The sequence below is a fragment of the Camelus dromedarius genome, chromosome 5 (genome assembly GCF_036321535.1).
Source record: "Camelus dromedarius isolate mCamDro1 chromosome 5, mCamDro1.pat, whole genome shotgun sequence".
Taxonomy (NCBI): Eukaryota; Metazoa; Chordata; class Mammalia; order Artiodactyla; family Camelidae; genus Camelus; species Camelus dromedarius.
The window spans coordinates 11,547,551-11,572,005 of record NC_087440.1 but is presented as its reverse complement, the minus strand read 5'-3'; the positions used below and the strand labels follow the sequence as shown (position 1 = coordinate 11,572,005).

General features: G+C 40.1%; 1 long non-coding RNA gene across 1 annotated transcript in view; it reads right to left on the bottom strand.

Annotated features, from left to right (window-relative positions):
- Positions 1 to 24,067, bottom strand: part of LOC116153320 (uncharacterized) — a 311,464-nt gene extending 287,397 nt beyond the window's left edge. Inside the window, exon 1 of the long non-coding RNA XR_010381111.1 lies at positions 23,934 to 24,067. This is a non-coding gene — a long non-coding RNA (uncharacterized LOC116153320). The remainder of the gene's footprint in view (positions 1 to 23,933) is intronic.
- Between the last annotated feature and the right edge of the window lie 388 nt (positions 24,068 to 24,455).

The following is a 24,455-nucleotide window of genomic DNA, read 5'->3' as shown; positions in this document are numbered from 1 at the left end:
AGCCTGGAGCATAACAACATCGTAATAAGACTGAGTATTTCCTTGGACTTGTAACTGGGTCTAGATGCTAGACATGCACATGTGTGCCCCCGCCTTGCATCCTCCTTCAAGGAAGGACTTGCTGCCGAGCTTGGGGACTGTGACGATCAGGGCAGCTTCCAGCTGTCAGCTCCTGCAGGGTCTGCTTCAGCTGCAGAGAGCCACCTGGCCCGAGGTCATGCCATTCTGGGGACAGCCTGCTTCCAGTGACTGGGCAAGGAGGAATACAAAGGCACAGTCATTTCAGTCTGAAGCAAAACACCCCAACAAACAAGGCTGGATCCATAGCTGCCTGCCCCAGGTTGGTGAAGTCTTTGTTGGGCCTGCGTCACAGATCGATTTCTCCCTCTGCCCAAACCTGCCTCCTCCCTTCCCTTCACATCTGTCACCTCAAACTCTGCTGCAAGCATCTGCTTCTGGGGAACCCAACCTACGACATTTTAGACTGTGATCCCAAAGGATGAGTTCCTAAGTTGTTTGGAATAAGTAAATGGTCTCCCAAAAGGGCTTTTTGAAGGAAAAAAAAAATGCTCACTGGGAGAGGTAAGTGCTTTTATGTCAGTATAGGGGGAAACAACTACTTCAATACTTTATGCCTTTTCATTTTTTAATGAAAGGAAGTGATCACGAGCCTCTGTGAGGGCAAAGGACAGAATCTGTGGCAGAGAAGCAAAGGTTGTGATTCGGAGACTTCTCAACTTGCCCAGAGTTTGGTGTCTTTTTGATGCTGGGAAGCAATGGTACGTGGTGGGAATAAAGAATGAGAAGAAGTCAATGCAAATCAGTCAATGCATGCAAATCGAAGATGGATCTGCTTGTATTTTGTCAAGGAACAAGGTGAAGCTGCCACTGCTGATGAGGTGGCAGCTTGAGAAAATGGAGAGGCTGTTTCCAAGGCAATATAGCAGAGCCCGGAGTGATCTTTACTGCCCGTTTTCTTCAGGAAAATCAGCAATTAGAACAGGACAACCAAACAGAAATTTCTGAATCTGTTTCCCAAAACCCACCAAGTTGTCCTAAATCCCCCCAAAATGTTCTCCTCTGAGAGAACCCTTTATGAATATCATTACCTTAATGACTGTAAATTCTGATCTGTTGCAGTAGAAATAAGGCAGGAATTAAAAAGAACTTTGTATTGCACATCGGGATAAGCACCATCTGAAATATACATTTACGTGGTTACTCGGTCATTTGGTTTAAATACACGTTAGAAAATTTTATTAAATATGGAGCTATCATTTATAGTTGATTGATATCAATGTTTATGGCTGTTTTTCTAAAATGTTGGTGAGGAAAGAAATTTCATTCTAAACCAGAGTTATAGTTTGTAGCAAGCAATGTCAGACCCTCTCTTGCACCTCAGAGAACCAGCAGTGTCTCAGAATTTACTTTCCCTGGGAGCAGCCTTCGACAAATTACTGAAAAACAGAGTATAAAAGTCCAGCTCCCTGGCCTGGGAGTGCGAGTAAAGGCTGATGACCCGCCCACCCCCAGGGTTAACCTCCAGAGTCCCCCGCAGAATCAGGCAGAAACTGCCCCTGCAGCATTCCACCTGAAACTGGGCCCTTAATCATCTCCCATCCCTCCCCTGTCCTTCTTCCCCAACTCCATATATTTGAGAAAACATGGATAATACAAGAAACAACATTAAGAAAAATGCTGTAATATTAAATCTTAATTACAAACACTGATACGAACTCATGACTTTTTAAAACTATATTTCTATCTCTATCCACTGAAAAGGGTCACAAAGGAATCATAGCACAGTAGGAATGAAAATATGTAGCCCCTAGACCTTGGCTTCTAATTCTCCACTAGTACATACACTGGGGTTCTTTGGGAAAATCAGTTGATTTTAGGTCTTGGGCAGGAAATATACTGGGTAAGCCAAGAGCATCTTGCTATGTTAAAAAGCAAGGATGTACTCAAAGACTAAGAGTCATGTCAAAAAGACCCAGAGCCAGTTTGAAGGGGCTTCCACCAGCCTTTGAAACAAATGCCAGCATCAAAAAGAATGACTATAATGAAGACAACGCATTGAATAAACAAGCATCCATGAGCCCATAATGAAACTCAAGAAAGACAAAAAAAGAAGAGGAAAAAAAGTAAGTTCTTACTTTCTCATAAATGTAAAAATAATCATGGAAATTAGAAAATCACCACATTGCTACCCCTACTGTAACAATTGATTTAGGCAAGGATCCTCAACGGATTGAGAGAAAAAATGTTCTGGGTAAAAAGTCTAAATGAGTGAAAAAATGTCCCATGGTAAAAAGTCTCTCCCCATAGAATACTTATAAATTGCAAATCAAAAAAAATAGACTTTTACAACAGAGCATAAGTAATTACCTTAACCAAACAGCCAACCTTGAGTTTCTAACAACAGGACAAACTAACCTTGAATGTGTCATCACATGATGCAATAAAAAATATACAATATATGTGAAATATTCTTTCTAAAACCATATAACCTGAATCTAATCAAGCCTCCAGATCTAAATTACAATTTACAGACAGTATAGGAAAGAGCAGTACAAGTCAATAACAGCTTAAAGAAGCAATTAGAAAAGACTAATATTTGGGACATTTCACGTGATAACTGGCCTGAACTCTTTAAAGTCAATGCCACCAAAAGCAAACAAACGAACAAACAATAATGGGAAGGAACATGTTTTAGATTAAGAGATCCTAAATATCCCTAACAACCAAATGCAATGTGTGAATCCTGATTACATCTCGATTCAAAATATAAAGCTAAATGACATTCTTTGGACAACTGAAGAAATTGGACTGCATATTAAACATTGGACAGGATATCAAATATTATAGAACAGAATGTTACAGAATGGGGACTGGATATAAACATTACAGAATTATTTTTAATTTCGATAACAGTATGATGCATGTGTAGGAGAATGTTCTTGTTTTTACAGTGGTGCCTGCTGATGTATACAGGAGCAATTTATGCTATCTGCATCTCACTTTCAAATGGTTCCACCAAAAATGAGACACAGAAAGGGATAAAATGTGGTAAAATGTTAACAATTGTTGAGTAAGGGTGTAGGGTATAGAGATATTAACTGTACTCTTCTTTCAACTTTTCTGGTGATTAAAATTTTTCAAAATAATGGAAACGAAAAAATAGGCTACATGACAGTAATAAGTCCTTGTTAAACAGTAATATCAGAAAGCTCCATTTAGCCATTTTTCTCTCCCCTTTAGTTATTATAGGTCTGTGCTATACCACTGATAATTAAAAGAATTCACATTTAGAAGGATGCATGAGTTAGAGTTACCTGTGAAGATTTAAAAAGACCAATTTTCTCAAGTGGGCCCCAAAGTCATATTATTCAAGAAATGTATGGCTTCCTTTAAACTTGAGCCATTTTCAGCTATTCCTTTATACATTGAATTGACTTAGGCATGTGTTAAAAGTTTGAGGCATCATTTGCCTCTCAGTATCAAATGAGGTATGGATTGCATCTCTGAGCAATCTGCAGTTTCTATAAATACTTGATAAGATCTATTTTCTCTATTTAAAATGGAAAATCATTTGGACTCTGCTAGAAGAGAAAATATTCTATTCAACTGAGAAACAAGCATCTTCCCTGTTTATTCAGTTTTCCATATTCTACTGCTCTTAACATGAAATATAAATTAAATTTGTATAATGCAAAGGATCTTGAGTATTCCAACTTCATATCTTACCCATAAAGACACAGATACAGAGCTTAAATGATTTGTACAGGGTCATATGGCTCACGAGTTGTAAATTAGAACTGGACCTGAGGTTTCTGACTGCTAGTTAAAATATAAATATTCCTACACAGTACTGGTCTCCCACTTACTCACTGTGTGATCTTGGGCAAGTTGCTTAACGTCTTAGGGGTGGGATCAAGATGGTGGAGCAGAAAGATCCCGAGCTCACCTCCTCCCTTGAACACTCCAAAACTACAACTACATGTAGAACAACTCTCTCTGAGAACAACCTGAAGAAAAAAAAAAGTTCTTCTATAACCAAGGATATAAAGAAAAAAACACATTGAGGTGGGTTGGAAAGGCAGAGACCCAACTGAGTCAGGACCTACACCCCTAGCACAGTAACCCATAAGCAGGAGGGCATATCACAAACGCAGACGTCCTCCCTAAGGAGCAAGGGGTAAAGGCCACACATCAGGCCCTCCAGCCCTGGAGCCTAGCATCACAAAGATGAGCCTCCATGACACCTGGCTTTGAAAACCAGCAGGGCTATGTCCCATAGAGCAGGAGAGCTGCAGGAGATTGAGTCTCCAATTATAAAGGGCTCATGCAAAAACTCACTCACTCTGAGTCCCAGCACAGAGGTTGCAGTTTGAAAACCTACTGACACTGTAGCCAGCCTGCCTTGGCTGCTGCAACATGCCCCTGGCATGTACCCATTCCAGCTTCAGCCACTCCTCCATGATGACACAGCTCAGCCCAGCATGATCTGAGACACCACCCCCTAGGCCACACTCACTCCAGATTCATCCATCCCACCAAGTTGGACCTGGCCTGGCCCAGCACACCTCAGGATACTCCTAGCCTGCACCCACTCCAGCTCCAGCCATCCTGCCAAGGTGGCCCTAGCCGCATGCCTCAGGACACCCCTGCTCATGACCACTCCAGTCCCTGCCCACCTGCCAAAGCCACCCAGCAATCACAGTGTACATGGGGGACATGCCTACACATGGCCATATCCTCAAGAATGGGAAAGATAACTGTTTTGCCTAATTCATAGAAACAAGCACAGAAAGTCAAACTGAGGAGAGAGGATTATGTTCTAAATGAAAGAACAAGATAAAAACTCACCCAAAAAAACCCTCATAAAATGGAGATAAGTATTTACTTGATAAAGAATTCAAAGAAATGGTCGTGTTTACCAAATTTGGGAGAAGATAGGAACACAGTGAGACTTCAACAAAGAGAGGGAAAATATAATAAAGAACTAATCAGGGCTGGATGAAGAATACCGTAAGTTAAATTGAAAGTACACTAGAAGGAATCAACAGCATATTAGATAACACAGAGAACACAAAAGCTACCTGGAAGACAGAATAGTGGAAATCACCTCATCAGAATAGCAAAAAGAAAAAAGAACTAAAGAAAATGAAGATAGTTTAAGAGATCTCTGGGACAAAGTCAAGCAGAATAACACTCTCATTATAGGGGTTCCAGAAGGAGAGAGAGAAAAAAAAGGGCCAAAAACTTATTTGAATAAATAACAAGTGGAAATTTCCCTAACCTGCATAAGGAAACAGATATCCAGGTATAAACACACAGGAAGTCCCAAACAAGATGAACCCAAAGAGATCCACACAAAGATGTATCATAATTAAACTGGCAAATGTTAAAGATAAAGATAGAATTTTAAAGCAGCAAGAGAAAAACAATTATTCATATATAAGGGAACTCCCATAAGGCTATTGCCTCCTTTTCAGCAGAAATTTTGCAGGCCAGAGAGAGAGTATGATATATTTTAAGTGCTGAAAGGAAGAAAAAAGGAAAAAAAAACCAAAAAACTTCAAACCAAGATTGCTCTACCTGGCAAGGCTATCATGCAGAATTGAAGGAGATATTGTTTCCCAGATAGCAAAAACTACAAGCATTCATCCCCACTAAATTAGCCTTGTAAGAAATGTTAAAGGATCTTACATAAGCAGAAGAGGAAAGCCCATAACAAGAAATAAGAAAATACATGAAAGAAAAAATCTCACTGGTAAAGGTAAACATATAATAAAGGCAGTGGATTAGCCACTTAAAACGCCTGCATGAAGATTAAAAGGCAAAAGTCATAAAATCAACTACAAAACTACAGTAAGTAGTTAGGGTATACACAAAGGAAAAATATAAAATACGACATTAAAGACAAAGTGTAGCAGGGGGTGCAGAGTGAAAATGTGTTTCTAGAATGTATTAAAATATAAGCTATAAAAAAGTTAATAAATAAAATATAAGCAAATATCAGGTTAATATAAAGTAATAGATGATAGACAGATATAAATCTCATGGTAACCACAAAGCAAAAACTTATAACAGATATACAAGAAATAATAAAAAGAAACCCAAACATCACACATTTTTAAAAATTATTAAATCACAAGAGATTAAAAGGAAAAAGGAAGAGAGAACTAGAAAACAATTAATAAAATGGCAGTAAGTATCAGTCTATCAATAATCATATCAAATGTAAATGGACTAAATGCTCCAATTAAAACACACACCAAAAATACAAAAAAAAAGAACGGGCAGAGGACCTGAATGAACATGTTTTCCAAAGAAGACATACAGATAGCCAAGAGGCACATGGAAAGGTGTTCAACATCACTAATCATCAGAGAAACGCAAATCAAAACCACAATGAGGTATCACTTCACACCTGTCAAATGGCTATTATCCAAAAGTCAACAAATGACAAATGTTGGCAAGGGTGTGGAGTAAAGGGAACCCTTGTGCACTGCTGGTGAGAATGTAAATTGGTACAGCCATTATGGAAAACAGTTTGGAGTTTCCTCAGAAAATTAAAAATAGAACTACCACATGATCCAACAATTCTACTTCTGGACATTTTTCCAAAAGAAAAGACAAAAACAAAAACACTAATGAAAAGATATCTACCCTTATGTACATTAACATTATTCACAATAGCCAAGATATGGAAGCAACTTAAGTGCCCATCAATAGATGAATGGATAAAGATGTGGTGCATATACAATGGAATAATACTCAACCATAAAAAAGAATTTGCCATTTGAAACAATACGGATGGACCTAGAGGATATTCTAAACAAAGTAAGTCAGACAGAGAAAAGCAAGTACCATGAGTTCACTCATATGTGGAATCTAAAAAACAAAAGTGAACAAACATAACAAAACAGAAACAGGGGGGCTGGTATAGCTCAGCGGCAGAGCACATGCTTGGCATGCACAAGGTCCTGGGTTCAATCCCCAGTACTTCCATTAAAAAACAAATAAACCTAATCACCCTCAAAAAAAAAAAAAAAAAAACCAGAAACAGAGTCGTAGATACAGAGAACAAACAGGTAGTTGCCACAGGGGAGAGGAGTGGGAGGATGAGTGAAATAGGTGAAGGAAATTGAGGTACAAACTTCCAGGTACAAAATTAATGAGTCACAGGGATGAAATGTACAGCATGGGGAATAGTCAGTAACAACATAATATCTTCGTGTGGCGAGAGATGGTAACTAGACTTACAATGGTGATCATTTTGTAGTGATATAAATATCAAATCACTATTTTGTGTACCAGGAAACAACATAGTGTCATAGGTCAATTATATTTCAAAAAACAAACTCAGAGAAAAAGAGATCAGATTTGTGGTTACCAGAGGTGGGAGGTGGGGAGGGGAGAATTGGATGAAGGTGGTCAAAAGGTACAAACTCCCAGTTATAAGATTAATAAATACTAAGGATGTAAGTAAGGTACAGCATGATTAATATAATTAACACTGCTATATATTATACTGAATGTTGTTAAGAGAGTAAATCCTAAGAGTTCTCATCACAAGGAAAAAAATTTTTTTCTTTTATTTTGTATCTATATGAGATGATGAATGCTCACAAAACTTACTGTGGTAATTATTTCATGATGTATGTTAAGTCAAATGATTACACTGTACACCATAAACTTATACAATGCTGTATGTCAACTATAATCTCAATAAAACTGAAAGAAAAAATTATGTTAAGTACCAAAAACCATTAAATTGTACAATTTAAATGGTTCAATTGTATGATACATGAATTATATACCAACAAAGCCATTTAGAAAAGAAAAAAGAAAAACTATGTACCTTGACTGTCTCCTATTCTACTCTTCCCCTCTGGCTTCTTCCTCTAACTGTTAGAGGGGAAATACACCATTTTAACATATATCAGGAAAGAAAGTGATGAGCAGGAGACCAACATGTGTCCATAAATGAATCATACTTAGCCCTTCTCTATGATGCTTTTCTCCAAAATTCCCTCCTACCGTAACAACAAAAAAAAAATTGTAACATTGTTGTCTTGTTATTTTCCCAGAAATTTGGGTTCTGAAATGCTATTTAAATTTGCACAATTCTAAGAGAGAAGTTATAGGTTTGTATGCCAGTACATTTCCAACACAAAAAAAAAATAGGTCTAGTGGCTGAGCTCTAAGGTAAAGGGGGAACAGAGAGAGGTTTTGGATATTGTATTTATTCAGACTCAGGAATATACAGTTGACAGGAGGATGAGAAAAAAGAGTTTCAGAAGTGACAAAAAATAAATGGGATGTTTAGGACCCTTAAATTGCTGACTTCTTATAGATTTAACCATTCCAGAGAGAGAAGAATCCTGGCATAGGCAGTCCAGTACATCTCGGTTCCTACTCACGCTGTGGCACAGCAGGCCAGGTCGGGTGAAAGCATATTAGTTCCGTCACAAGTGCTCTTCGTAATCAAATGAGAGCTTGGAAACAATGGAAGGCGTGATACTGGGAATTCAGGCAGTGTTGTTTTTCAAAATCATACAAGGAGAGCCCTCTTGTCTGCCTTAACTGGGACCGATCAGTAAACGAATAAAATAAAACTCAGTAAAAAGAGGGAATTATGTAAGATGATGCACTCATTAAAATTTTTCTTTTAATGTATATAAATCCATCTTCATTCATCAATCTTTTGATGTAGGACCAAAGTCTTTGCTTTTAATGTGACAGGAACTACAATGATCTGATAGCAAAATTTATTAGCGGCTTGCCTTTAGCAAGTCTTTCTGAAACATTCAATTGAGCTTTCAGAGAAACAATTCTCTTTTCATACTTACAATTCTTTGGTTTATATAATATTTAACTAAATTACATAATTACAATATCAAGTACATCTGGTACAAAGAGCTTTGGGAACAAACACAACTGACTCGTGGGAAGCACATAGCTCAACTGACACAGCAAGAGCAGAGCATGCAGAGTCGTTGTTGAATCATTAATAAATGTTGAAATGGATCAAAAGCGTGTACTGCGTTTATCCAGATAACCATGAATGAGCTCTTGTTTAGTCAATTAATAGAGTGAATTGGGATTTCTGAAGCTAAACCATCCTTACTTGATCTGACATTTGTAATCTACCTGATGGACTTAGTTATCTATGTTATTTAGGATTTTCACCTGCTGTTCTTAAGTGGCCCCAACATTATCTTTCCTTGTGCCATCTTTATCTGGCTTGAGGCCACACTAGCCTAAAATCAGACGAGTTGGGAAGTTTTCCTTTTTCTTTATTTGTAAAACTTACATTTAAACATTGATTTCCTTTCCTTGAAAGTTTGGTAGAACTCTCCCATCTTTGTCTAGGGCTTTTGGGGAGTGAGGTTAGGGGTGAGGGTCTTTGATTACTTCAAATTCAAATGTTCTCTTTCTCCTTACACCCATTTTATAATTTCATATTTTTCCAAAAAAAAAAAACTTGCTCATCTAATTTTTCAAAACACTTATTGTGTAAGAGTCTTTTAAAAATCACTTTGGTGAAAGAAGAGTCTAGGTTGTGACAATCCGGGGAACTTCAGAAGTCCTCTGATGTTATGGTCTGTACCCGTCTTGGCACTAACCTTCAAGACCCGCCTGCCTTCATTCTGGCCCATGGCTCTCAAAACGGGGCAGGGTGCTGAGGAGCACAGCCGGCTTGAAGACCAGGCTTGAAGACCAGGAAGTCTGCCTGCACCTCCTATAAACTCCCACTGCCCCAGACAGACTCACCTCCCTGCTGTCAAGCAGCTATCAGGATGGCTGCTGTTTTCCTGCTTCATGGAAGCAATGGGGCCAACCCTGAGCTACTCAGGTTAATCCCAGGGCAAGGAACCTTACTTAGACATTCACACCTAAAATCCTCTCCCACCCTACCTACTACGTGTAAGGCCCATTCATTCTATATTCAGACATTGTGATGGAGCATGTTTTCGTGGCTGGCTCTGTTCAAGGTACCAGGAAACCCAGCAGTGAACAACCCATAAAGGAGTCTGCTCTTTCAGAGTTACAGTCCACCACAGCCCTGCCCTCCAGTGCAAACCACGTGTGTAATTTTAATTTTTCTAGTAGCCACATTTTTTTAAAAAATTAAAAGATGAATTTAATTTTAATAATGTAATGGTCTGAATTAGCACCCTCCACCCCCAATTCATATGTTGAAACCCTAACCTCCAGGGTTTCAGAATGTGATTTTATTGGGAGATAAGTTAAAATGAGGTCACTGGGGTGGGCCATTTCACACGGTGACGGGTGTCATAAGGGATTAGGACACAGACACACACACGGGGAAGACCAAATGAAGACACAGGGAAAAGAGACCATCTAAAAGCTAAGGCCTAAGATGGAACCAACTCTGCTGACACTTTGATCCTGGACTTCTAGCCTCTAGATCTGTGAGAAAACAAATTTCTGTTGTTTAAATTATCCAATCTGTAGTAGTTTGTTTCAGCAGTCCTAGAAAATTAACACAAATAATATACATTTAGTTGAGTCTATCCAGAATTATTATCATCTCAACATGGAAGCAATATAGAAATCAATCAGTAACATATTTTACTTTCCTCTTTTTGTACTAAGTCCTGAAAATCTTGGGTGAGGGTAGGTATTTTACACTTGCAACCCATCTCAGTTCAGACTAGCCACTCTGTAAGGACTCCACAGCTACCAGGACATATTGGACAGTAGCCAATACGGTGTCCAGCCCTCTTCCAAACACACTGCCATTTCCCACACCCTGAAACCCAGACAAGACCTTTGCCTCAGTGTTCCTTAGAGTTTGTTTGTTTGTTTGTCTGTATTAGTCGGCCGACCCACTGACTTTCCTCTGCCTTCTACAGCATTTTAGTGTTGGTTGTGGAGAGGGAGCCAGCAACTCAGACTGAATGAAATCTTTCTGCCAGAAATCAGAAGTCCCCAAACAGGACTGGGGGGTGGTTTGAACACACACTTTTCCTGGCTAATCAGTATTCAAATCAAAGAGCATTGTAATGACTCAGTCATCTCCCTACTTGGCCTTACACAAGTTTGCCCGCTGTAGGTAGCTGGGGTTTTCCACAGCTTCAAAAGCAAAGAAAATGAGTAGGAGATTCAGTTTTCAGATGGGCCCTCGGGGCTATGAGAAGAAATAGTGTAGATCCCCTCCCCTTCCAGAGTCCCCATAGCAAAGACCCACTTCTGTGAAAGACCCTCCTGAGACACAAACAGTCAACGTACTTCTTGACCACAGACAGCTTTATTCCCACCCACTGAAAGGACGAGCCACTTAGTGCTACACTTCAAACAGCCCCTTCCCCTTCACGCTGAACACTGGGGTTTCAGCTTTCATCTTCACTTCTAAAGTTCTGATTCACTCACTGCCTCATAAAAATGTATAATAGTTTTTTAAGTATATGTAACCCAGACATCAACTGGTGTTCACCTATTTCCTAGTATCTCGATAAAGACAGACTAAATTCTCCATGTTATCAACTGTAGAAAAATGCAGTGGCATCCTTGGGATTTCTGCTCATTTCTGCAGTGGGGACGAGGGGTGGAGGGTCCCTCTGATGATTGCCTCTCCCTCTGCTGAGTGAATGTTCAGTTCAGTGCTTCTCTCACCATTCACTCCCATCTGGCTCAAACTTGCTCTGCCTTGTGTTGTTCTTGTCCTTAGTTTTGATCCAATGCACCCTCCAATCAAGGCGTTTTGAGTGAAGAGAAAATATTACTGAAGATTTTAGAAAGAAAAATCTACATTGCAGCAACAGAAATAATTTAAAATTCAATAATAGATATTTGTATTGCTATTTCCTTGACTCAGGCACCTGCCACCTTCCATGTTGTTGCTTCTCTCTCTCCTCCTTCCCCCTTCTGTCTCTCCCTCTACCTTCAGGACCCTCTAAATCCCAGTTCATTTTTAGGCACACCGCGTCAGCCATCACGAGTTTGCCTTGGCTCCTGCAAATGCCCATGCCCTGTGCTATGGTCTCACCTTTGCTTCAAGTAGCTTATCAAGGTATTTTTGCTCTTCTAAATATATCCGTCAGTATCTCTCAAAAGGTCTCAACCGGATCATTTTCAAGATTTGGATATATCAGTTCTGGGAAATTAAATAATAGCCTTTTTCCTCTTTCCTTCATCCTTCCCACCCCCTCATAAAATTCTCATCCATGACCTCTCCATTTGGGGTCCTCTGTTCCTCTCTTGCCAGCATCCCATGTTAAAAATAAAAATATTATATAATCTCCTGTGTTTCATGTCTATAATTCTTGTTTGCACTTTCTGGCTAATAACCAAATGGGAGCTGATGCTGTGTTAAGGTGTTTCCCTTTTCATCCCATTAGAAGAGCTAGGGCCTTGCTAAGTTGACCAAACCAAGTAAAAACAGAGATGTCCTAATCTTGAGCACAAGGCACAGGTATCTAAAAACAAAAGCACTCTCTTTGCCTTCTTGACTTTGGGGGCCAACATTGGGCATGAGCAGAAGGTTAGTCTTTTTATAAACAAGAAATATGATTTAGAGGGGTCTAAAACCAGGGAAATTGGACAGATGATGTAACTTGTTTTCACCTCTAGTGGAATCTCAGCATCTTAACCAGAGGGCACCTTGATTAGGTGCAAAGTCCATTATCACAACCGAGAAGACTGATCACTCTTCAGGAAAATGTCTTAGGGGGAAGGCTTTGCTATGAGGTGTCAGAGAACGTGAGTTACCTTCTAGGAAGAAGGCCTTGCTCTTTATAGCACTTCCTCCCAAGCAGGTGGTTATCCCCGCTTCCTCTGAACAAACCCAGCATCTCTTCGCTTATCCCTCACAGCACTTACTCTTTCTACCTTCTGTTTCAGGTGTTTACCTTTTCCACCTTTTTGCCTTGTTAGAAATAAATTCCCTGAGGGCCTTGGGACATGTTCTTCCCTCAAATAAATGCATCTCTGATCAAATGTCATTTATCAGAGAGACTTCCCCAAACCACCCTATGTAAAAGTCATACACTTTCTATCCACCATCACCTCTGTCTCCATTGCTGCTTCACTTTTTTTTTTTAATTTTTTCTTAAGGAAGGGAGGTTTATTTATTTGCTTATTTTTTTAAATGGAGGTACTGGAAATTGAACCCAGGACCTCGTGCATGCTAGGCATGCAATCCACCACTGAGCTATACCCTCCCTCCCCCTTCTTCACTTTTATGTATAGCTCTTACCACTATTTGACACCTTTTTTTTCTGTCTGTCTCCCAAATACACACCCAAGAATACAACTTACTGAGGAAAGAGACTTTACTGTGTACGTAGCTTCATCTCTAGCTTGCAAAATAGACCCTGGCACACAGAAGGCACTCAAAAATATCCATTACATGGATGAACAAATCAAGCATAATATTTATTCCTCTACCTATATATCTATCTGTCCTCCACTGTGCTCAGTACAAGGCCTGGCATTTCTTGAGAACCTAGTAATTATTTGTTGGAAGGAAAAAAGAAAAAGGTGGAAGGGAATCAAAGAAGCAAGCAAGCAAGATGGGTGGGAGGAAGGGCAAGGGAAGCAGAGACGAAGGAGGGATAAGAAAGGACTAAATGCCTTAATGAATGACCCAATGAACAGGTTCTACATGAGCCACCTGTCACCTTAGGAAATAATGGGAAAGATTGCAAGTGTCATTAAAACCGACTAGTGTCCATGAAGTCCATTTTCATGTGCATTTGACTTGCTTCCAGTTTGGGGCCATTTTGGATAGTGTTACTATTAACATTCTCGTATATGACTTTAGGTGAACATATTATATATTTGTTCTGGGTGTACTCCTACACATGAATGTTCAACTTTTGAAAGTACTACCAAAAAGCTTCACAAAGTGCTTGTAACAATTTACCGCTCCACCAGTAGTATTTCAGTTGCTTTTTATACTAAAATGCCACTTTTGTATCATTTATATTTTTCATTTCAGACATTTCCAAAATGTGCAGTAATAGCTCACTGTTTAAATTTGCATTTCGCGTGACTAGTGATGTTGGGCATTTTTTTTTTTAAATTAGCTCTTCGTATAGTCTCTTTTTACATATAGTGTTATGTAAGTCTTTCGCCCATTTTTCCATCAGGTCATCCATTTTTTTTCATATTTATTTATAGGGGTTCTTTATTTATCATAGACGTAGGTAATTAAAAGGGAGTGATATTGGCACAAATATAGGAAATCGAGCAGTTGGCCATTATGGACTCCAGAAACAGACCCCACATATACTGTGTCTTTATGAAAGATGAATTAAAGAGGGGAAGTGATGATCTTTTCAATAAACAGTACTGATTTAAAAAAAAAACAAACAGTACCCCTGAAGAAGGCCCAGAGAGTGGCCCGTTTCCTTCACGGAGCCATCCAAGGCAGAGTCACAATGCAAGGAAAACGACTGTAGAACTCCATCCTACAGTCTGGCCCAGTGAAACGTTACATGAATTTAGGCATTAGCACCGCTTGGCCAAGAGCCACAGGGCTAATTGTTACTTGTTATTTGAGTCTCTGAAGATTGCACCATTAAAACTTGCATTTGAATATAATGAATAAATGTCTGTGAGCCCCCTAATTAGAGGATGGTCTAGCAAATTAAAGAAATTACTTTTTTTTAAAGAGGAAACTAAGACTTGGAATCAGTCCAAAAGGTTATTCCACCACCTCCACATAGGGCCAGTTGGTATTTTCTCTCTGCCTCTTTAAATGTCTGTTGGCCATAAAACCACTCCTCTTCAGCCTTACCTGGCTCTTAACAGCCAAACCACACTGACCAGCCTTCATGTTCTAGCTGCTCAACCATGAGGCGCAGATGAAGATGGGTTTATTTCCAAGTGAACAACAGATGAGCCCTGAGGGTGTCCATGAGCTGGTAAGGCACAGTGACTAAGAGTCTGGGATCCGAAGTCAGAGTCCTAGGTCTGTCTTTTAATTGTTGTGTGACTTTAGGCAAGCTTTTTTACCTCTCAAGCCCGCTTTTCACCTGTGTAATATGCGATAATAATAATACCTAGTTCGTAATGTCTTAACAAATATGGTACATGCAAAAAATACAGTATATTATAAATATAAACATAGATGTATATAATATAGTTCCTAGCAAACAGTATACATAATGAATGTTGGTTCTTTTCCAACTTATTTGTATTTGTCTTTTTTTTTCCTTTGACAGGATAAATTCCTTCAAGGAAGAAATCTTGTTTCTCTTTCCTTGATAATAATTCATTTTAACTAATAAAAATTTCACCCAAAAAATCTGGTACTCACTTTCAGTGATTCCATCCATCCCCAATTAACAATCTCCTAATAATTTTCCTAAAGACGGCATCCAGTTGTGAAGCCATTAGAAAGACCTTATGGGTTTGCAGGTGGTTAATATGCACCTGCATTGTTATATTCAGGTAATATTCTGAGCCCTATGGCTTATTTTTCCATTTTTCCCTTTCTCTCAACCTTGCTGTTACCTTTGTCTTCATTCCCCTACTCCAAAAATTTCATTGGATATTTGCCACCAAATTCTTCCCACTAGTTTATTGTATAGTCATATGAAATTCAAATCGCATTATCTCATAAAACACAAATGCCTAACTGGTGAAGGATGATTTAATTTCCCAAGATTGGGGCTCTGGCCTCTATACCCCTCCTCCTTCCGCAAGAGTTAATATGCATCTCCCCTTATCAGCAGGAATGGAAGCAATCACGGCAGACACCATGCTCTAGAATATGGAAGCCAGAAATTGAGACAACAGTGCTGACATCTTGACCATGGTCTGCAGTCCTACTGAATGACCTTCCCAAGTCAAAGGTTCTTTCTCACCCTGTTGAAGCTATAAGGAACCATTCTCTTAGCTCCACCAACTTCAGCCCATTAATTTGTCCTGCCTCCATGCCCCAGACCCATCATTAGAGGGATCACACGGCTGTAGCAAAAAAGGATCTCCACCCACCACGGTGCCCATTCGCACTGTGACAATTCAGGGACATCCTATAGAAGAATCAAGAAACTTGAAAATATGAGGAGAAAGGCTAATGGAAGCCTGCACATCTCCAGAAAAAAAAGACTCTTACCTCATAGTTTGACAAACACAATGCGCTGAGAAAATGATAAACTTGAGGATTCAGAAAAATAAGGGCACAGTTACTTTCTAAAGAACAAAGTCACATTTGGAGATCACTGGGATAATTCCAGCTTCCATTTATTTCCTGTGGAGGGAAAATCTGGGTTCTTCAAATAGAAATGCTCCCTACATCTTCAGGATTTAAAAACTTGGATTTACTTAAACTTTTAAGTTCACCATCTGCCAAAAGTGTAAGTCTGTTTTCTTACATAATGAAAACCTGGGTTACAGCTGGTATTAATAATACATCTGTATTACCAATAATTGCTTCAAGCTTCATTTTGGCACGATTAAGGATAAATATAATCCTTTGAAAAGTCCATAGTTTATTCTGTTTAAAGCTACTGTTAGAGTGAACGCATTTTCATTTTCCTGCCTTCCATTCAATTAATCTGAAATCAAATATGCATCTCTTTGGATTATAACTTTTATCTTTATTTCACATACCAAAGTAATAAGTATGAATGTCTAGCCGTTAGGAATTTATTCATGCATTTTGGTTACCAAATCCTATAAAAGTCCTTTAAATACGCACAACAGTATCATGTTTATGCAAAGGTCATCTGTACAATGGCTTCAGCCACCTGGGTTGATGCTAAGAACCCGCAAGTAATTGAAGGTCAAGGTCTGGCACAAAAGGTAGAGGTCACTGTGGATTCCCAGTGGTCCTCTACTGCCTCCTTACTGCCAAATAGTCACAGCTGCAACGAACCAAAGTCAGACACACTCTGCCAGAGGGCAGGGGTCACCACTGCCAGTACCCCAAAAGACATTCGACTTTCAGATACCTTCTCACTACTAGTTTCACTTATTTCACAATCATTCTGCTACATATGACTTCCTGGCAAAGGGTGAGAACTCCTCAACGAGACTTCTTTCCCATCATTGCCAGAAGAACTCTTGGTGCTACTCATTTCTTATTATACTTTCAAGTCATCCCTCCCAAGCGTTCAGAAGGAAGAGGTCAAAGAATGAAATTATTAGCAGTATTGCCTACATGCGCCTACAAAAATGCCAATTCATGACCCCAATCCCCTCCCCTGCCCCCAGTGCCCAGCTTTCTTCACAGAAAGGCTGTAGTCAACTCCATCTGGATTGAAGGTCTCACTTCCAAAACCAAAGCATCTGTCATATCCTCCAAATCTTCCAAGCTTCCACCAAGAGGGAAATCCTTTCTTTCTGGTTCCTGAAATCAGCATCCCTCTGCTTCAGTCCTACAACCACTCCCCCTCAGTGTCACAGCCTCCCAAAAAAAAAAAAAAATATGCAGATTACTTGAGGCCACTGAGCCTGACAGCCTCAGCTTTTGACGCAGTCAACTCTCCTCCTAGGTCTCTAAACACAGCGCTTGGCTAAATGGCTCTAGCACACTGGGTTACCCTGCTTATCACTGAACCACATACATCCTGGGACAAAGGTCTTGTTGTGGGCTCACTGTGTGCAGGGCAACACCCCTCCCTTGCCATCTATAAGATTCTAACATCTTCAGCAGCCCTGCCTGAGACAGGTGTAGGGACCCTGCTGATAAGGCAGCAGGGGCTGCCTCAGGCTCCCCTGTTTCACGACCAAAGACGCAGGTCACAACAGGCTTTCTATGACCAACCTTCTACCATGTAAGCCAGACTACAAATCACACTCTGACACAGCTGGCACCAGTGGTTATTAATGAAAAAGTGTATCCAAAATAGGATTCTACCAAAGATGAGAATTCAGATTTTAAGAGCTTACAGCAGATCATATGTAATCCGCAGCACGAGGTCCCCTTTGTGTATCAGTCTGACCAGCAATGATTTGATTGCCTATAGAATACAGCTCTCTGTGAAATGTAATTAAGGATGCCTTTGAAAATTCATTATACAAAAATCTGTATCAAGGCCTTTAGTGCTGGAGAGTTGAAGCACGTTAGATTTTCAGAGCAAAATGCAGAAGTGCTTTAGGGATGAAGGAAATTTACAAAGATTCCAAAGCTTAACACGGCTTTATGCCCTTTACCCATTTCTTACCATCTCGGGAGAAGGGAACAAATCCTCTTTCCCTGACTCTCTGTTCATTCACATGTTCCATAAATTACCTTTCTTAAATTTATTTCACAGGTACACTCCAAGATATATTCTTAAAAATGAACAAATCTTACTCTACATCTCTTATTTTCAATTCTCCCTTCTCCTTTCTTCCTGCTGGTTCCTCTGGGGGTCAGATTTAGCTTTCCTCAACCTTCTCTTTTATGGATGTCCTCGACCTCTGTTTCAGCTGGCTCTCACAACCAACACAACTGCCACTAGCTTCACATGAATAAATAACCGTCCTGTTTTAAGTTGTATGATTCTTCTCAAGATAAATAGTCACGATAAATGATTATCCCTAAAAACCTTGAGTCCAAGAATCCACTGAAGTAATTTGAGTGAGGACTTATAAAATTTTATTATTTTTTTTCCAAACAGGTGAGGTTGGTTTAATTTTTTTTGAAGTGCAGATGGAATTCACAGGGAAGAGTCTGAGCATTCCCTGCTTAAGAGAGTTTTTATGTCGCTATGACAAAATTGAAAGTCCTAAGATAATTACCAGTTTTTGCTTTCCTTGGATAATATATCTGTAAGTTATTTTTATGAGATGCTTTAGACCTGTGGCAGTGAACATCGCCTACTTGCCAGTGGTAACAATAATATGTTATCTGAAGAGAGGAATCTGCAACAACTTCAGAAAACTGCAAATACTAGAGGCCTGAAAATCTAGTGGGGAGAGGTGCGTGGAATGAAAAGAGAGCTCCCAGGGCTGGGGTAAGGAGGTGTGGGCACTGTCCGGAGCAGGTGCCCTGGGGTAAGGAGCTGAGTGGAACCCAAGGAAACGGAGGGCCACTGAAGATGCTTTCCAAACTCAGTCAACCTCTACTGCTCTGGCTTCCTCCCCCTGGCACCTTCCTCCTAGCTTTTTCCAGCTGATGTCACCAGAGAAAGGAGAGGAGAAAAGGCAAGGGACAGGAGTCATTCATGGTATCTGAGAACACAAAGGAAGGAACGGTAGAACATAAGCTTACTAACCAGTTCCCCCAAAGAAGATTATAGAAACAAACCACCCACTCCAACTTCTGAAGGAAGATAGGAAGGAAGGAACTGGGGGGAAGAGGGGGAGATCAGAATTCCGGAGGGAGAAAACAAGATGTTCCTTAGAAACCAGACATTGCATAATCACATTTCTTTCAGCTCAACTGTCTTCTACAAAGTTATTACTTCTAAACCTGATCTTTGGGTAATTTAACTGTACCATCACCCCCAGGCAAAGTGAAATCTATCAGGAAAAGAAAGTGTGAGCACATCAGGTCATGTAAGGGCTTTGCAACAGATAAACAGCCAATGTTGAAAACTTTCATTGCATAGAATTCAGACCTAAAGATGTAGCTGGTGAATTTTTCCACTTTCATATTTTAAAATTCCGTTGTGCTTCTAACAGAGTTAGTGAGATAAATAATGCTGTGTTCATTTATTTGTTTTTGTTTTTTTTTCCTCCCATCTAAAAGCTGGAAAACAGACTTCTCCAGCCCCTCCAAAGTCATGGCAAATAATCCAGTGCCCTCTATTGGCCTTCCCACCACACTGCTTCTCTAAGGCCTCTGCAGCTAGCTGGGTTGTTTTTAAACATTCTGCAGCCACAGCTTTGCAGATAAATTAGTGGCTTAAGAAAAGTGCGGTTTGTACTGAACACAAATCACTTCACAAGCAATAGAAGAAATAGGTATAAATGGACTCTAAAAATCAAGCAGTAAAATTATTTATGCCAAGGGCAACAATTATGTCACTTTCCTCTTTTAAAAAAAATTTTGATTTTTCTTAAAAACAGCTTTGTTATATGGCTGAATTACCATTCATCGTGGTGTGACATGATTTGTTTCAGAAGCAGACAATAAACTGAATTAAATTTAATCAAAGTGACCCAGCAAGCCGGGGATAGGTGAGAGACCATATTTGCCCATAAGGCCTGGGAGGAGCTGATTTTCTCCAGACTTACATCATCTTAGACCAAGCTGGGCATGGGCTCAGGGTGTCAGACGCTGTAAGGAGTAGAATCTTGTTGAGGAGGACAAGTGGGGAACTTTGGGACAGCAACCCTTTCATACTCCTAGAGAATTTCCTTTTTTTTTTTTAAACAACTAAAATTTATTATTTTATAACTTTGGAGGTCAGAAGTCTAAAATCTTTTTCACTGGGCTAAAATCAAGGCGTCAGCATGGCTATGATCCTCTCTCTGGGGAAGACTCTGTCATCTTATCGTTTCCAGCCTTTAGAGGCTACCTGCATAATTTCCTTTTTTTTCCACTTGGTTTTCTTTTTTTAATTTTTTTTTTAATTGAAGTGTAGCTGATTTACAAGCCTAGTTTCAGGTGTACAGCAAAGAGATTCAGTTATACATAAGATACACATAGATTCTTTTCAGAGTCTTTTCCATTATATGTTCTTACAAGAAACTGAATACAGTTCCCTGTGCTATACGGTAGGTCCTTGTTGTTTTATCTGTTTTGTATATAGTACTGAGTGTCTGTTAATCCCAAACTCCTAACTTACCCCTCGACAGGAACCTTTAGTCCTACAGCCCTTCATTCAATTGTTTTTTTAAAAGATATTCTAGGCTGACTTTTGTTGGTGAGTTTTTTTTTTCCATTAGAAGACTATGTCCTCCATACAAAAGTTCATTTTACCCTCCTACATGAAAAGTAAGAACTCCCAAATTTTCTGCAAAAAAAAAAAAAAAAAAAAAAAAAAAAACCACTAGCAAATAAGCCAAGAGTAATTTCTAAATGGGACCTCTGAGGTCTCCATGTGAAACAGAGAAGGGACATCATGACAGCCCCTGGCCCTGTTCTAACTGATCTGTTCCTGGGGCTAGAGACCTCATAAGTGACATCACCTTGCCACACAAGATAGATAACAGGAAACAGCTACTCTTGCCACTAAAATAGTGAATTATGGTCCTGTCTCAGCAGCGTTAAATCATTTGTGTGCCAGGCCTTGGACAGGGGTTGAAAGAACAGAAATAAATAAAACACGGTCTCTACCCACAGGAATTTCAGGCAAGTAGGACAAAAGACAAGCAAACACAATTAGAACATAACACAGTGAACTCAATGATAAAAATATACAGAGTGGGAGCAAAAAAGAGAAGGCTCTAGCAAGAAAGATCCATGATTCCTAAGTCATAATTTGTATCGTACCCCCAAATTCATCACTTTTATTCAGTGAGGATCTGGGAACTGCCTAGATTCTTTGAATGCAGTTCTGATACATGGTGGCAAAAAAAGCTGGTGATAAATATATTAATTGAACTATGATTTACTCATATCAAAGAAGAATTAACCATAAATAGCAAGCTACTCAAAAACACAGAAGAGGGAGTTTTTCAAGGAGAGGATGGGAGACTATGTCAGATAAAGACAAGGTGGGGAAAATTCACACTGAAAGGATTGTCAGATTTAGCAGGAAAAAGTCACTGTTGAATTCAAGACAAGCCACTTCAACGGAATGATGAATACAGGAAGCCAGGCTCAAAGAAGATGTGTTTAAAAAGGAAACTGACACAGGAGCCATTACCTTACGTGAATGCCATGGGAGATGCACAGGGGAGCACCTTCCTCCAGGACAAGAGCCCTTACTACCACACAGATGAGAGCGTGGGCTCTCCAATCACAGAGACCTGGGTTTAAATTCCAGCTGTGCCATTAAAGGTAACTTGCCACTCCAAGCCTCTGCAAAAATGGGATGATGACAGCACCTATCTTGTAGGAAAAGTACCTAGCACTGAGTGAACACTCATTGTGGAAACAGAGTAGGAGTCAGAGAAACCACCATATTTCTCAAGATCCCAGGATTCATACTTTAATAGTTCTGAAATCAGGATACATCATAGTTTAACTGTCAGCATTTCCCTTCTTAGCAGTACAGAAAATAATGACTCACCCAACAATCAATGGCATTTTGGATTTAATGAGAGAGCTAGTCCCTAATCCTGGAGCAGCTGAGAACCTGACCTAGCTTTATGCAAACTGGCTTCTGAAGAAATGTTATAGGGAATATTTTGCTTAAATTCACAGGGATTTTTTTTTTAAGTGTTCTGGGTTCTTGCTACTTATGGCCCACAAACCAGCAGCAGCAGCAGCACCTGGGATTTTGTTAGAAATGCAGAATCTCAGGTCCCACCCCAGACCTATCAAATCAGAACCCACATTTTAACAAGGCCCTGAGGTAATTTGTATGTCAAAGTTCTAAAAGCAGTTCTAGCTTTTGGTTTAATTTTTTTAAGTTGGAGCTACTAGTGTCATTGGACATCTGGGTTCATTTCCTTAACTACTCAGCAAATTTTTATCCTTTCTTTAAAATACAATGGCAAATTGGGATTAAGTTGGTACTTCAAAATCCTTCAATATTTATGGTGTATCTGGGGATTAATATAGCTGTACATGGAAATAAAAATTTCTGGAAATCACAAATAATACTAATACCAAAGTTGAAGAGGTGGAGAATAAAGTTTTAATTTAAAAAGTAAACTATTTCTCCAGCAGCATTGCTGAATTCGTTTGTTAATGAGGTTCCAAATTGATACATGTGTACCCTTGGCCAAGTGAGACACCACCCAGATTGAATACTTCTAATACACAAGGGTTGAACACTCTGGGGGTCCAATTAACCTGGTCTGACCAACCTAGGAAAACAATAGCTGCCAAACATTTGATTGAACTTCACATAAGTAGAATTACTGGCTTGTTATGAAATTCTGTGCTTGGTGATATCTACTAGAGAAAATATAAATCATTAATCTGGACTCCTGTGATGCCCTGATTGAGGATAATACTAGGACAATCACAACCAGAGGCAGCACAACTTTGATTATCCTATTATTCTCTATGATGGGTTCAATAAAAGGGAATGTAAAATTAGGAAGCATAGCCCTGAAATGGGGGTAGTTAATCCTCCACACAGAGTCTGGATTGGCTGCGAGAAAGCAAATAGCTGGAGTGATGAATGTGCACAGGTTAAAAATCCAGATAAACCCCTGGACACTGTTACTTTATGGTGCAAATAAATTAGGTTTTCTATAATTAATGTAGGCAGAAGAAATTGGATCTGGCATTTTAAAAAATCTTCTCAGTTTTATTACACTAAGTAAGCATATCTGTCTCCTTCCATAGTCCCCAGGAATCTGGTGTCCAAGGCCAGCTTCGTCAGCTGGGCAGGATCTCGCTAAACCCACACAGGCGCTCTCTCACCCAAGGCCCATCTCTCTGGTCCATGGAAGACACACTCACTCTCCTTTGCCCCAACAAACACAGGGGAACAGGTTAACCCCCAGGCGGTAACCTCTTTGCTGCCCCCATCAGCAAAGCAGTCTGTCTCTTCTCTGATTCCCTGGGCAGGTGCCACATCCCTGTCTCCTATGCCTGGCAGCTGCCGTGGACATACAGCAAGCTCTCCAAGGAGTGCTGTGAAAGCCACGTCCCAGCTTGAGTTCTCCCAGAAGCAGGCACTGGGACAAGGACTCAAGGGCAAGTCGTTTATTTAGGAGATTATCTCAGAAAACACTGGCGAGAAGTGGGAAACCTAGGTGTGGTGGGCCCTGTGACACACTGCCCAGAGCCCTCAGGTAGGGAGGCTGTGTTACAGCAGTCTCAGGCATCAGCCCTCTTGGAGATTGTGCTGGCTGAAGACAGCAGCCTCTCCCAAGGTCAGTCCTCTCCTAGGCACAGCCCACAACCAGTGACTAATCCTTGCGGGGTTATAAACGTCCGACCTACTCACCCCAACTTGGGACAGCTGTGAAGGTCCATTCCATCTCGGGGTTCTCTAAGGTGTCAGCCAAGGCTTCTCTTTGGACTGTGCTGTGATCCAACTTCTTCCTCTGCTGTTCAGCTTTCATCTCCTCCTTCCCACAGGTGTCGGTCTGAAAAGAACTCCCTAATAAACATCCTGCATGCTCATCAACCCAACCTGCAACACCAGGGAAGGGAAGGGAGCCAACATAGGGTATGCTGTCAAGCAGTTTACCCCTATGGGTAACTGGCGCTCAATCCTAATGGAAAACTCTGAGAAAGAGTGTAGAATATGTGCCTTAGAATTATCCCACCCACAGGGTTAAAGGGGCTGAGGTATTCATTGAAAGAGGACCTAATTCCTTCCACAGCTGGCCAGCCCCGTGCAGAGCCGGCTGCAGCCGCCAAAGAAAGCCTTCAGGCGGAGACTCGGGGTTGGTGCTTGTGGGTTAGGCTACAGCGCACTGAAATGAGATACTGGTGGGTAATGGGAGGGCTCTCTCAGGATGTG